This window comes from Eucyclogobius newberryi, unplaced genomic scaffold, assembly GCF_026437365.1.
Source record: "Eucyclogobius newberryi isolate DKJ021-1_F unplaced genomic scaffold, fEucNew1.0.hap1 SCAF_11, whole genome shotgun sequence".
Lineage (NCBI taxonomy): Eukaryota > Metazoa > Chordata > Actinopteri > Gobiiformes > Gobiidae > Eucyclogobius > Eucyclogobius newberryi.
The window spans coordinates 29057779-29071217 of record NW_027315735.1 but is presented as its reverse complement, the minus strand read 5'-3'; the positions used below and the strand labels follow the sequence as shown (position 1 = coordinate 29071217).

At 43.3% G+C, this 13439-nt stretch overlaps 1 protein-coding gene across 1 annotated transcript in view; it reads right to left on the bottom strand.

Annotated features, from left to right (window-relative positions):
• efnb1 (ephrin-B1) overlaps positions 1 to 13439 on the bottom strand; it is a 125383-nt gene that overhangs the window by 22699 nt on the left and 89245 nt on the right. The window lies entirely within an intron of this gene.

Here is a 13439-nt window from a genome sequence, read left to right as displayed (position 1 = left end):
CACGTTTTCAAATGTCATTTTTCCCAGAAGACATTTCAAAACAACACGTTGGCTTAGACGTCCGCATTGTAATAAACTGAGGGATTCTTTTCCAATCTACAATAACGTGTTTCTTCAGATGCTCATTAAAGCAACACGACTTGCCAACATCACGTACCACACAAGTAACTAATTCTCACTAATGGAGACGTTGCACCCACGGGTCCGTCCCACCCACCCGTCCGTCCCACGTCCCATCGCGCCGCGTCACCTCTGCGTAAGACCTTTGTCGGATCACCTCGCGTCAGGAGAGCCGAGTTCGGAGCGCGCCGCGGAAAAAACTCATCGACTTGATTCATGGCTTGTCATTCCTAAGTGTTATTAATGTTGACATTCTGTTTCCCAGTAGGATTCCGGCTTTGTACTCAGGCGGGGTTGAAGAAATAATGAATCGCGCTAATATTATGTTACATTACAATCCAAATTACAAGGGGAGCAGGGGCGTCGTGTTAGTGAAGCTCGTGCTAATTTGTGATGGAGATAACATCTTGACATGGGCTTTCCGGCAGAATCCCCGGCTCTAGACTCAACAGGACGGAGCGGGGCCGGATGACACGGGCCAGAGACAGCTGAGGAGGGGGGAACTCGGACGCAAGGGCGAGGGGGGAACAAAAAGACGTCAAACTTGAAAAGGACATTGATGTGGACACTCAAAGCTAAGTGCGTCGTGATTTATGCGCGGCCCGAGTCGGGGCTTTTTCGTCTGTTCTTTAGACCCGTTCTCGGTCGTAAAGCGAGAGTCAAGACGTCGCCCATAACCCCGCCCTTGCCATTTCCTCCGCCCCAATCGTCTCCCGTGTTTTCTTCCGGTTTCTGCATTTCCAGGGCAAGGTTAGACAAAGATGAGTTCTTTGAAGACAAGGCTCCGAGGTACTTGAATAATCTCACAAAGAGCGAGCGTCATGCTATGAATTTTATATCCACGTAGGGAGAGGAAATCTTTGCAGCGTTAACTTGCTTCTGTCATCTAAATTAACTATTGCTTCAGGCAGGCTGTGCGCAGGCTCCGGCTCTACTGATGTGGCAGGATGATAAGTGGGGCCTTGGGGGCTACTGTTTAGAGGGACAAATGAAAGAGAGGTGGATTTATTCAAACGCTTGATTACTTTATATGTTGTTTGCATTCAGGCAGTTTAAGATGTCAAATAAGTCAGTGTATTTATGGAAATTTATGATCTGGTTAAGCGTGTCTAGTTCGAACCGCTCGCTTTGTGCCAAAGTACTTTTCAAGAAGGCAAAAGCAACTGTTGAGTGCATTAAAACGATCCAATGAATAACATTAAGCACCGCTCAACTCCCCCCGTCCCCGGTAACCCTTGTCTTCTGTCGCCGTGCTTACATCTATCATGTCAAAGATCACGCCGCAAAGACAATTTGCCCCACCCGCGTTTTTTTTCTCTCAAAATCTCACCCAAACTCTTCCAGCAAGGACAACGTGCCAGTTTTGGTTAATCCAAAAGTCGCTCACTCGTTCGGCCTCTGTCCCTGCCCCGGGACACGGTAATCCAAATCGGGATTGCTGGATATTAAAAGGCCGACGGTCATCGTGTGAGGCGTTTTGGTTTTTTTTGTGTGGAAAAGAAATCGGAAAGTAGGGAATTGGGTCTCCTTGTGCGTCCCGCTAGAGACACTAAAACTCCGGGGGATCAGGCAAAGACGGAACTTAGAACAAAGACACTCCCGCTGCTGCCGCGGTGATTTAGTGGAACAAAATCTCGAATACCAGAAGAAACGGTCATTGCATGAAGGAATGTTGCTTTTTTAATAAAGTGCTTTGGCTCCGTGGATGGCTTTTTCAGTGATTTAAAGCACTTTTGGTGGGTGTGGATGGTTGGCCGCGCACAAGTGGGAGAACAAAAAGATCTACAGCTGCTGAAGTCATAAGAGGAACCAGGTGCCAAATGTTGATGTTGGGAAATATCTACAGTTCAGATGTATGTGCTCGGAGTGAGAGAGCCCGACGGGGGAACAGACAGGCTCCTGTTCACCTTACATTATAAAGAACATACTCCACACTTAATATATATATACAAATTAGAACCGCAGGATATGAGAAAAGCATATGAATAACTACGTTTCGCCTAATACAGCATTACGGTGGTGATGTTTTGAAATACTGTTTTGGTGTAGTATTTCCGTCATAATTGAAACTGAAATACGATATTATTATAAAGGAGTTTCCAGACTTAATATAAACAAGTTAAGGCTGCATGACATTAAAAACAACATCTAAAATACAATACTGCATGCATTTTTAAACAACTGGTGACATTAGAGTTGGGCAATTATGTTGAAATTTAGATCATATTGCGAATGTTCTTTTGAAGATGTGCTAAATTTGAATACTAAGTATATTGTTTATGCAAAAAAATGCTGATTACAAATTTAAAAAGATATGCTGTAAAGTTAACGGGTATAACTGTTGTATTTCTGCACTTTTGTGAGACATTTTACACTTGTTTGATAATTAAATCTCAATGAATATGCAGCATTTCACATTTCAGTTTGACATAATATTTCTGACTATCTTTATCTGGATATACATTTTTGATAATACTACACCCCTCGATGACATGCTTAGTTTTTACTCAATAGGTAAAACTCCCATCATGCATTTCACTCCGCTGACACCAACACTTTCAACTATATCACATCATAATGCACACAAAAATAGCAACAGCAAACATCACAACAATCACCAGACTGTACAAGCTATTGCGTCGTATATATTTTCCTTTTTACGCCGCAGCCTCGATATATACATGAACCAAATTTCCCAAGGACGATTAGGGGAGAGCGCGGGTCGTCTCCCTCGGGTGCCCCGGCTCGGGGTGGGAAGACCGCGGTGCTGAGTGGGCCAGGCGACACCTCCTGCAGCAGCAGTCTGATGCGCCGCTCTATATTTATACTCAGGTCTGCCTAAATGAGGTCACCCAGGTGGTCCCGCTGAATACATTCCCCTATCTCCATCATGAATCATCCACTGCTTATTATTCCAGTGTCCGGCCCGCGGGGGATAGCTTTCATACAGTGTGCAATAGTCCGGCGCCGCGTGTCTATGCGGACGTGTGCGCCCTGGACGTGCGCGGGAATCTGCCCAGAGCGTAAAAAACGAGGGGGATAGATGGAGCCCGCGTGACAGACAGGGAGCAGGTTGTTTAATGAGAAAGTGGATGAGAGGTGACATTCATTGGCTACCATTCACACACGCCCCCCCTCCCACTACAGCCCCTTGGTTTTCCACTGCATTCAGAGTTCCACTTAGAGGCGAGCCCGCATCTAGTCACTGTAACCGACGGCAATAATGTCTACTTTAGTCAAAGGAAAAACAGCGACTGATCATACGAGACGAATGAATAACGCTTTTGTTTTATAGCGCTAGTACACAGAGTCCACGTCGAGTATTAACGCTGTTGAACTGAATAATGTCGGGTTGATTTGAATTGATTTGAAGGACAAAGTAAGAGACTAAACAAACTTGAAATCGGCGAGGACATCGAGACATCCAGGGCTAATTCAAGACTGTCCATGAGTCGCAGAGTGATATAACGTTGGGGCGGTTGGTGTATGAATTAAAGGAGTTGGGCCAAATCATGTGTGTGTGTGTATGATACAGTAAAATGCATGTTCCCTTGTACAGATGTTTTGTAAAAGCAGCTCTTAGGGTGAAAACGAGTCCATTGAACGCTGTCTGCATCGCATTATAAAGCGCTTTAGTCTCCGCGAAGCAGGAAGTGCAATGTTAGCATGCTAGTTGTTGTTAGCTTTACCGAAAAACACTTAGAAACTCATCGCGCTAGGAATGCTTAAAATAAGTGAAAAATACATGCAAACTGCTGAAAAATTGATAAAAATGAACTTCACATTTTTAGAACGTCAGGTACAGCAACTTTAACATGTTTAACCAAAAAAAAAACATATATTTCTATCAAAAAAATGTAAAAATCATGACTTTAACTCATGAAGACCAATCCAGGACTAAAGCAGGTGAATTACCAAAACACAATTGGGCCAAACCAAGCCCTAGATGAACCTAGGACTTCAGTCGGAAACCAGTTTTCGAATCAGTCAAGGGGAAAATGAGTATCCACACCAGAATGTTAGCCGGACATATCAAAACAAAGCATCACAACACTATCTACTATATCGCCATCTCATACATTAGTAAAACAGAAATACGGAGCAAAGGAAAGCTATTTGCACAAAATATTTCACTCCTGAATGAACACAGAGAGGGTTGGATTAGGTTTTACGGGCCCGATTCCAGAGATAACCCCTGTTGAGCAGCCCTGGCAAAACGCGCGCACGGCACATCTGAGGGGCCTCGCGCAGAGTAAGGTTGGCAGACTGGAATAATACCGGAGGATCTGGATGTTTGCACTTTGAACCTTTTCTAATCCACAGTATTAGGGCACGGCTAAAGCCTGATTACGCCCGAATGAAATGGATCTAAATATACGTCCCGGGCTATCAACGTCCCCACTTTGTCCTAGAAATAGGATTGGAAATAAGTAATCAAACCTCGCTTCTCCCGACGCAGCCCCTGTCTGCGAGAAAAGAAAATTCATTCAGACTTCTCGTATCAGCTCGGATGAATTAGGCATGCCCCGTTCTCATCTCTTTCAAGAATAAAATCCGACAGACAATCGGGAAGAGTCTAGTCTACCGAGCCGTGCCTTTATAGTCCCTGCCAAATCCGGTGTTGAATTCTAGTTTGGATACATGTGCTTTTCACTAATGAGCAAAGGCCACTTTCATGTTTGACAACAGTTGTTTTGAGAGTGTTTTAACAAGATCTCACCGCGCGCTACGTCTGATATGCATGCGCTTGTTATTTCTTCTTAAAAGGATAGAATCAGGTGAGATAAGCAAGCGTCAATGTCAAGGTTTAGCCATGGTTAGCGGCCCACTGCGTACGAGCCTTGCACGGGGCCGTCGGCGTCGGTACGCGGCCACAGGGGGAGCTCTCGTGTCTCTTGATTACTTTGCACAAGGCTGCATGTGCACAAAAACACACACACAAAAAATACATAGACACGCAACCGCCGAGGGCTCAGAGAAGCGCACTCGAGCGCGTGCGGGCGCGTAGACAAATATAGAGCGCGCACACTTCGGCTGTAGCCAAAAGATCAGGCGGGACTTAAGAGCTCCTCCGGCACCGAAATTACAGGGTACCTCTAAATCCTCCCAGCAGAGTGCACTATGGGATTGCACGGGGCGGGGTGTGAGCGCGGAGGGGGGCGAGGGAGGATAGGCTAGAAACAAGCTGGAGACGAACCGAGCCAAAGTGCACCGACTACATATTCACGCAGAATAACACGGCCCTTTTTTCTTTCTTCATCGTCCGCTACATCTTGTGACTGGGTTTTCTCACCTAATTATGCCCCCGCGCAGGAGAAATCACAGTTGAAATTGCAGAAAGGGAGCCAGAATAAGAAGTGTAACTATGTTCGGAGTTGGCAGGTAGAGCAGAGCGGGAGAGGTGCAAGAGCGCCTTGTTAACTTTCCTGAAATATCACGATGTAACACTCAGTAAGTCGGGCGATTCCTGCACCTTGCACACGCAGTTTGAGTTTAGCTGCTCGTAAGGGCGCCGGCCAGTGAATCTGATCGTGCATTTCACGGCTTTGATGGAGTCTGTATAAAGGACATCCAAAAGCAATATGTGGATGTTGTAGTTAAAACGATGGCAATGGTTTTCAGCCATAAAAGCGGAGTAATGGATTACGGAATGTTTAGTGTACGAGAGCAATGGGTTTGAACCCTTTTCACGCAGCCTAAGGAAAGTATGAGGCTTTCCCTGTGGGTTATTATAGGGATAAAGTGCAGTGTGGAGCAGTTAAATGACAGCAGAGGCTAGCATAGTTTAGCATAGCATACAAAGTAGCAGCATTACCGTATTTTCCGGACTACAAGTCGCACCTTTTTCATAGTTTTGGCCGGGGTGTGACTTATACTTATATTTATACTTATATACTTACACTTCGGAGCAACTTGTATGTGATATTATTTGTTATTTTCACACTTGCAACCGCATTTCATACTCCAGTGCGACTTATATATGTTTTTTTCTATTCTCTATAATATTTTTTTTGGCTGGTGCGACTTCTACTCCGGGAAATACGGTAATTTAAAATAAATCAATAAATCAAATCAAACTATTCAACCCAGGTCTGTGTCTTGCATGATCAATTTAACTTTTTTTTAGGGCAGAAGTGGACCTTAGTTTAAGAATACATTTGAGAGTGAAACCAATATAAACTCAAATGTTAATATCAAAGAAGCTATCATTATTTTGTGGGAAAATACAGTAGGTTTCAACGGTAGTCAAGGCTAAAACAGTGTCCAGATGACAACCTTTGAACCCTTTTCTAACATGGACCAATTGTGGACAAATGAGGGATTAGATAGATTGATATATTGTGTTTTTGTTATTATTGTGGCATCTAGTCTTTTCTTTAGAAGCGACAATGTGTTGGTGAATTTCCGTACGGTAACAACTATCTACAAAGTCTACTGTGTTTTCTTTTAGCGTCACCACCTCATTGCGTCATGTCATGCTCTAACGTCCAGCAGGCCGCATGAAATAGTCTAATCTCCACCGTTTCCGTGGCCGTTGAACCCCGCACCAGCGCATTAAAAGGTGCAACGCCAAACGCAGCCGTGCAAAAGCCATACACTCCATTTTTAAGTTTTGCGAAGCGACGCGGGGAGGAGTGCGGCCTGATCCGTCTGAAGTGGACTCGCCTGTGCGCTGAGTGATGCGGGAGCACGGACGGCGAGGGGGGTAGCCAATGCGTCCGCGGGGGAGTGTAGCGGGAGGTGATGAAGTGAGATCAGGAGGACAACAAGCAAAAAAACACCATGAAATAAGAAGACGAGTGGTCTTGGTGACGCTGGGGTGCATGTGAGCCTTTTGCATGTGCCGTTTTTTGAATTTTTCACACAAAACATAAACCATAGAACATGACACAGAGAGAAAGAGGACAAACACATAATAATAGCATAAGACATCCACAGAAAAATGACAAAAAACTCTTTATTTTCAACTGTTTCTGAAAAAATATGCGATAGTTCTGTATTGCAATGTTTCACGTAACTTTTTGACTAGTTTTGACTAGTTTTGCTGTGTAAAAATTGTTTTTGTCTAGTTTCTGGGGTGCGCATGAGTCCACGAGGGAGTGTAGCAGGAGGCGATGAAGTGAAATGAGGAGGAGGACAACAAGCAAAAAAACACCACGAAATAAGAAGACGAAGGAGAAGACGAGTGGCCTTGGTGACGCTGGGGTGCTTGTGTGCCTTTTGCATTTGGCGTTTTTTTTAAATTTCACACAAAACATAAACCACAGAACATGACACAGAAAGAAAGAGGACAAAACACATAATAACAGCATAAGACATCCACAGAAAAATGACAAAAAACTCTTTAATTTGAACTGTTTCTGAAAAAATATGTGATAAATTTGTATTGCAAGATTTCACTTAACTTTTTGACTAGTTTTTCCTAGTTTTGAGGACAAACACATAATAATAGCATAAGACATCCACAGAAAAATGACAAAAAACTCTTTCTATTCAACCGTTTCGAGAAGAATTACGCGATTCTTCTGCATTGCGATATTTCACTGAACTTTTTCTCGTTTTCACTGTGTAAAAAATGATGAGTGTCTAGTTTCTGGGGTGCGCGCGGGTCCACGGGGGGAGTGCGGCGGGAGGTGATGAAGTGGGATGAGGAGGAGGACAACCGTAGGAATAGGAAGAAGAAGGAGCAGATGAGTGGTCTGGGTGACGCTGGGGAAACATATGTGTGTGCCTTGGACCGACTGTTGTGCACGAGAGCGTCCTGCCAGCTCCCATCTCACTCACACTCGCCCCCCCCCCCCCTCCCCCCGGGCCCCACCATTCATTCGTGTGTGTTTTGGCCCCCGTTCCAGCTCTTCTTAAGTTTCAGCTTACACGGGCCGCATTTATGTGCAAATTATTATTTCGGCATGTCCAAGCGGTTCCTTATCTGAACGACGCTCTCCGGCGGTGGAACGTGAGGAAGTACACGTGTAAAAGTACTGTACGCGAGTTTGGTTTTCAGGTATCTGCACGTCACATCAGTACGTTTTACAGAGGAGTACTTCATTTTTTACCTTTACGTCGCTACATTTGAGAGCAGGTATCGCTCCTTTCTGCTCCACAACATGTTTTAACTGGATGTTTCTTCATCTGAAATGGTTTGAAGGTTATTTTTTTAGCACGTTAATGGTTTTAAGTTCATGTTTGAACAAAAATACATATGTAAAATTGACTTAAACTATTAACAAATTGATTCAGTCGCGTCTGTTGACCGACAAACAACAACATCCTTGATCATTTCTCTCTTTAACAGTTCAAAACGCAATGCTAAACGCTCACGATTCTAATCCTTAAAGTTGTTGTTTTTTCATACCTGCACTTGAATACATTTGCTGAAGTACATTTCTGAGTAACAAAACTGAGTACTTCTCCCGGGTCGCGACGCAGCTCCACGTGGGCGGATCGGCGTGACACACGGGGTGCGCGCTTCCCCTGATCGCCGGGCCAAAAAGGTCGGACATTACGGACTAAACTCTGACCTGCCCCGACTGTTGCACGAACACTTCCCATGACAGCTTTTAACCTGCGCGGCGGGGGGCGGCGGGGGGCCCCTGTCAGCGCCTCCCCCCGTACGAGCCTCGGGAGCCCGCGGGCCATAGAGGGGGTGCTTCTGCATCATTTAGCCGCGGGTGTCTCCGTGTCACCTCTCTCCTCGGATGTATCCAACGGGCCAAGACTTTTACACCACTGCACTTTCCACTCTCCATTTCCCAACTCAGCACGCTGCCAAATCCCGCTTGCTCGTCTCTCTCACCTCTCCGCTCCACAGCACAAAACTTCTACTGTTCGCACACTCGCTCGCCTCGATATACAGAGCTAACTTTGCGACGGGGGGAAGAAGAAGAAGGAAAAAAATATATAAATAAAGCCATTCTCATGCCCGGGGCGTAATATGCCGCCTATAGCAATGTTTGGTCAACAAACCAAGAGGGATTTGGTTTGTCTTTTCCATGTTAAGCACCTGGAGATGACTTTAGAGGCGGACGGGCACTTGATAAATATAGATGAATTGAATTGAAAGCCACATGAGTCTCTGGCGGCCCGAGGAAAGCAACGTTGAGTTTTCGCGTTGATGCAAGATTTGATTTGCGGCGTTCCGATCTGATGGAAAACAAGTCGCAGAAGAGATACGGGGGCTAAAGGTAAAGCGCGTCTAAAGGGACGTCGCGTTCACGTTCAATCACTGTCAAGAGTTACATGAAGAAGACGGGATGTGCAGAGCGCTCGTGGACATGTGCTTTTGTGCTATTTTACATTTATTATCAATGTAGTTGTCTGAGCGTAAGTATGTCGACACTTTACGGGACACACTTTCTGTTTAACTACAGTTGTATGTGAGTAAACGCAATTGTAAGAATGTAGAAAAGAATAAAATAAAGTAAAAATGTATTTAAAGAATGACAAGGGATGAACACAACTTTCTTTTAACTGCGATTGTATGAATGTAACGTCATTGTAGTCATGTATGGGAAAGGATATATAAGATAAGATAAGATAAGATATTCCTTTATTGTCCACACATGGGGAAATTTTATTGTTGCAACGCAGGTAGATACAGAAGTAGATACAAATCATAGAGTTTAAAATTATTTAGGTACTAGAATGTCGACTGTAAAAAAAAAAAAAAAGATCTTACAGTATTGACAAATCAAAATCTAGTTTTTTGGATCCGCACAAGTCCATGTTCCTTGTCTTTTATCAAATATTAATGCTCCTGGACATGTTTGAACTGAGCCCTCTGAACAGAATCCCACACATGTTATCGCAACGGCAAATCTTTTTTTTTTTAATTCTAAAACAGCTCCGCCCTAATTCAAATACCGTATTTTCCGCACTATAATGCGCACCGGACTATAATGCGCATTAAGCGAAACGAAACATGTACCACACAAAATCGCTTCGAGGTCAGTAAGCACAACCAGAAATCATCCACACATAAGGCGCGCTGTCGTTTTTTGAGAAAATCAAAGCCTTTTAAGTGCGCCTTATAGTGGGGAAATTACGGTAAACGAGAAAAAGTCCCTTTCACGGAATCTCCTCTTAAACGCCCCGCCGGTGCAGTGAAGCCATTGTAAGCCCCATAAGCCGCCCTCCCTCTGGTCGGGGTGTTTATTGTGCCACTCGGCCGCATCCTAAACTCCGTGATCCCTCGCTCCCTCGATACGCACCTGTCAGATTACGAGGGCCGTCCTGCGCCAACGTAAGGATTGCGTGGTTAGAGTGAGCGAAGAGGAAGAAGAGGGTAGAGCGGGTGTGTGTGTCGTCAAAGATGATTCCGTCTGCATCTGTCACGTAGGAGCGGCTCAGTCCGTTCTTGTTTGAGACAGATGACTTGCTCGGCTCCCCAAGGTCCCCGTGTTATTCTGCATCCTTTACCCCGACAGACGGCAACGGGCTTTTATTTGTTTGGGTCGACCGCTGGGCGAGCGCCAGCGTTTCCAGAGTCCATCTCGCGACTTGTCCGATGCCGTGTTCATCTCAAGGCAATAATAGTGCAATGTTTGTGCTCACTGACCCAACGTGTCCTTACGGGGTGGTCATGGTTTTCCTCTGTGTTCTGGGTTTTCAAAATAAGATGGAGGTGTGTAGGGGCGGAATGGGGGATATGGTCATTTCTACTGCACAAGAAAATATTATGCTCTTTTGAAGGTTTTCAAAATGGTACAAGGAAATGTGAGAAAGTACACAATACTAACATGTTAAACTTCATTATGCCACAATGATAATAATATTAAAAACTCTCTTTTTAGACAATTAACTTTTGAACACATTTTATTTTATTTTTATTTTATTTATTTTTTAATTTTTTTAATTTTTATTTTATTTATATATATTTAAATTTTTTTCCCCGTTTCATTTGTTTTGCCTTTGTTCTTATTTCACCCCCTCTTCTGGTGTAATAATTTAGTTGTTGAGTTTGTGTTTGTTCCATGTTCTGATGAAAAATAAAATAGTGAAAAAACTTTTGAACACAAGTTATGTTTATTTATGTTTTTTTTTTTTTTTTTAGCAATGTCAAAAAATAATAATGAAAAAACTTAACACTGACTAAATTTGGAAAAATCATGACTAAAATCAGATATTTTTAAATTAGAATCAGAATAATGTTTATTGTCAGTGAATAAAAAAACAAGACTCACAAACTTGGAACTTTCTTTGGTGATGAGGTGCAACATGAGACAACAATATAATAGCAAAATATAAAAAATAATAATAAAAAAGGCATGAATAAAAATTAAGTATGATAAAAACAAACTTAAACTAAACAAACTAAACACAATTACTTTCAAAAACAGTACATTTCTGTCACACATAATTCCCACTTGTTGCAACATCATTAACTTCCTTGCTATATCTATAAATATATCTTAGCATTTAGTCAACACTCTCATATGTTTTGCAATATACTGCTCAGTCCCACTTATACTAGTGCGGATAAAGTTCAAGATCACTCTGTAGCTGTTCAGAAAAGGTCACGTTCTGCCCCAGTATCGAGCATCTCGCTTTGATAGCAGTTTCAGCACCAATTACTCCCATTTCCGAGACGTTTGACGACCCCAGTGCAACGCCATCGCCGCTAATACTTTTCACAGTTACGAAAAGAAGAAGCAGACGCAGACCATCGACTGCGTAGCGTGTGCGTTTTTTTTTTTGGGACGCTCGTGGCCGCTCGCTCTAAGTCTAATGTAGCGTCAAATTTATGAGAAAACATTGCACTACCAAAGGAATCCGCTATTAATTTCCAAACCGCACGGGCTGGAAAGTCTAAACAGCGTCCCGTGACTCTCTCTCTCGCCGTGTGCCATATGTGCGAGGGTATTTCTCGTATCGTAATGTATTCAGATGTACGGGGGACGTTGCCAGGAGCCCACACAGGCCTCCCTAATGACAGAGCGGCTAATTGGCTGTAATGGCTCTTTTCACTGATATCATCACTCGACGGCGGCAGAAAACCTCAGCAGTTTTTAACACAAATCAAGCAAAGCAAAAGAAAAGGAAAACGGCTGGAAAACTGGGCAAGCGAAACTACGTATTATCGGCGGTAATGTGTTAGAAAAATGGGCAGTTTTCGTAACGTTACGGAGCGCTATTCTTCTTTGTTTCCAGGGCGCCGTTTGGTTTTGAGAGCAGGAGAGACGCAGAAGGAATGTCGCCGCGCGAGGTCAAAGGTAAGTGCTGTTGGAATTGTAAATATGGATTATGGTTGAGGGAAGTAAACACAAATGTCCTCAGAAATGTCTGTCACACAAGGTGAAAAAGGTAAATTAAATGAAGAAAAATGCAGATGTTAAGGAAGTTAAAAGAGGTGCTGGTTTTGTCTTTTAAATAACAAATATAGTTGAGGAAGGTAAATGCAAAATGCCAACCAAAAGGAATACCACACAGGGTAATTATGTGAAATGAATCAAATGAATCAAATGAATCAAATAAATAAATAGATGTGCAAAAGTAAGAGTTTCAAATAAAGGAGAGACCACTTTTGGGTTTTAAATTGTATATACTTTTAAGGTTGAGGAAAGTGAAAACAAATGCCCTCCAAAAAGAATATCAGTCAAGGAGAAATTCTAAATAACTGAAAATGCAAATATGTAACTTAAACAAGGTACCACTTTTGTTTTTTTTAAAAGCTAATTTTCATGAATAAAACTCACAAAAGCTTTCAGTCCAAATTAAATTGAAAGACTGTATTCTTTTAGTACTGTAATGAATCCATTCAACATAATAACTTTAATGATGATAAATGTAATACATGGCATCTTTGTCCTGTATCTTTAAAACTAAGTACATAAAATGGCATAATCATCATCACTATTAAATCTAAAAGAAGTACTTTTCAGCGCTTGAAACTAATAACGAAACAATTTGCTTGAAAAGAGCGTTTTCCTCAGTTTTTGTGCGCTACTCCATTTAGCCGATTATTTTAGAAACTGGCACGACCCCGGTGGGCACACATTAGCACCCTTGAATACACAATGCTAACAGGTGAATAAACATGCCCCAAGTGCCCCCCCCCTGCCAAACCCTGCCACCCACCCACCCACCCACCCACACGGCCCCCGCCTCCCCCTCCACTCGCTCACAGTGCATCATTTGACTAATAGCAGCTGAAATGTTGCGTGTTCAGAGAAATAAGCAGCGAGAGAGAAAAGTAGGTCATGGGGAGAGACAGGGAGAGAGGGAGAGGGAGAGACGGGGGATGGATGAGAGGCGAGAGAGAGAGGGAGAGAAAGGAGAAAGAGGAGTGAGGAGGGAGGGAAGAGAGGGGGGGAGAGAAG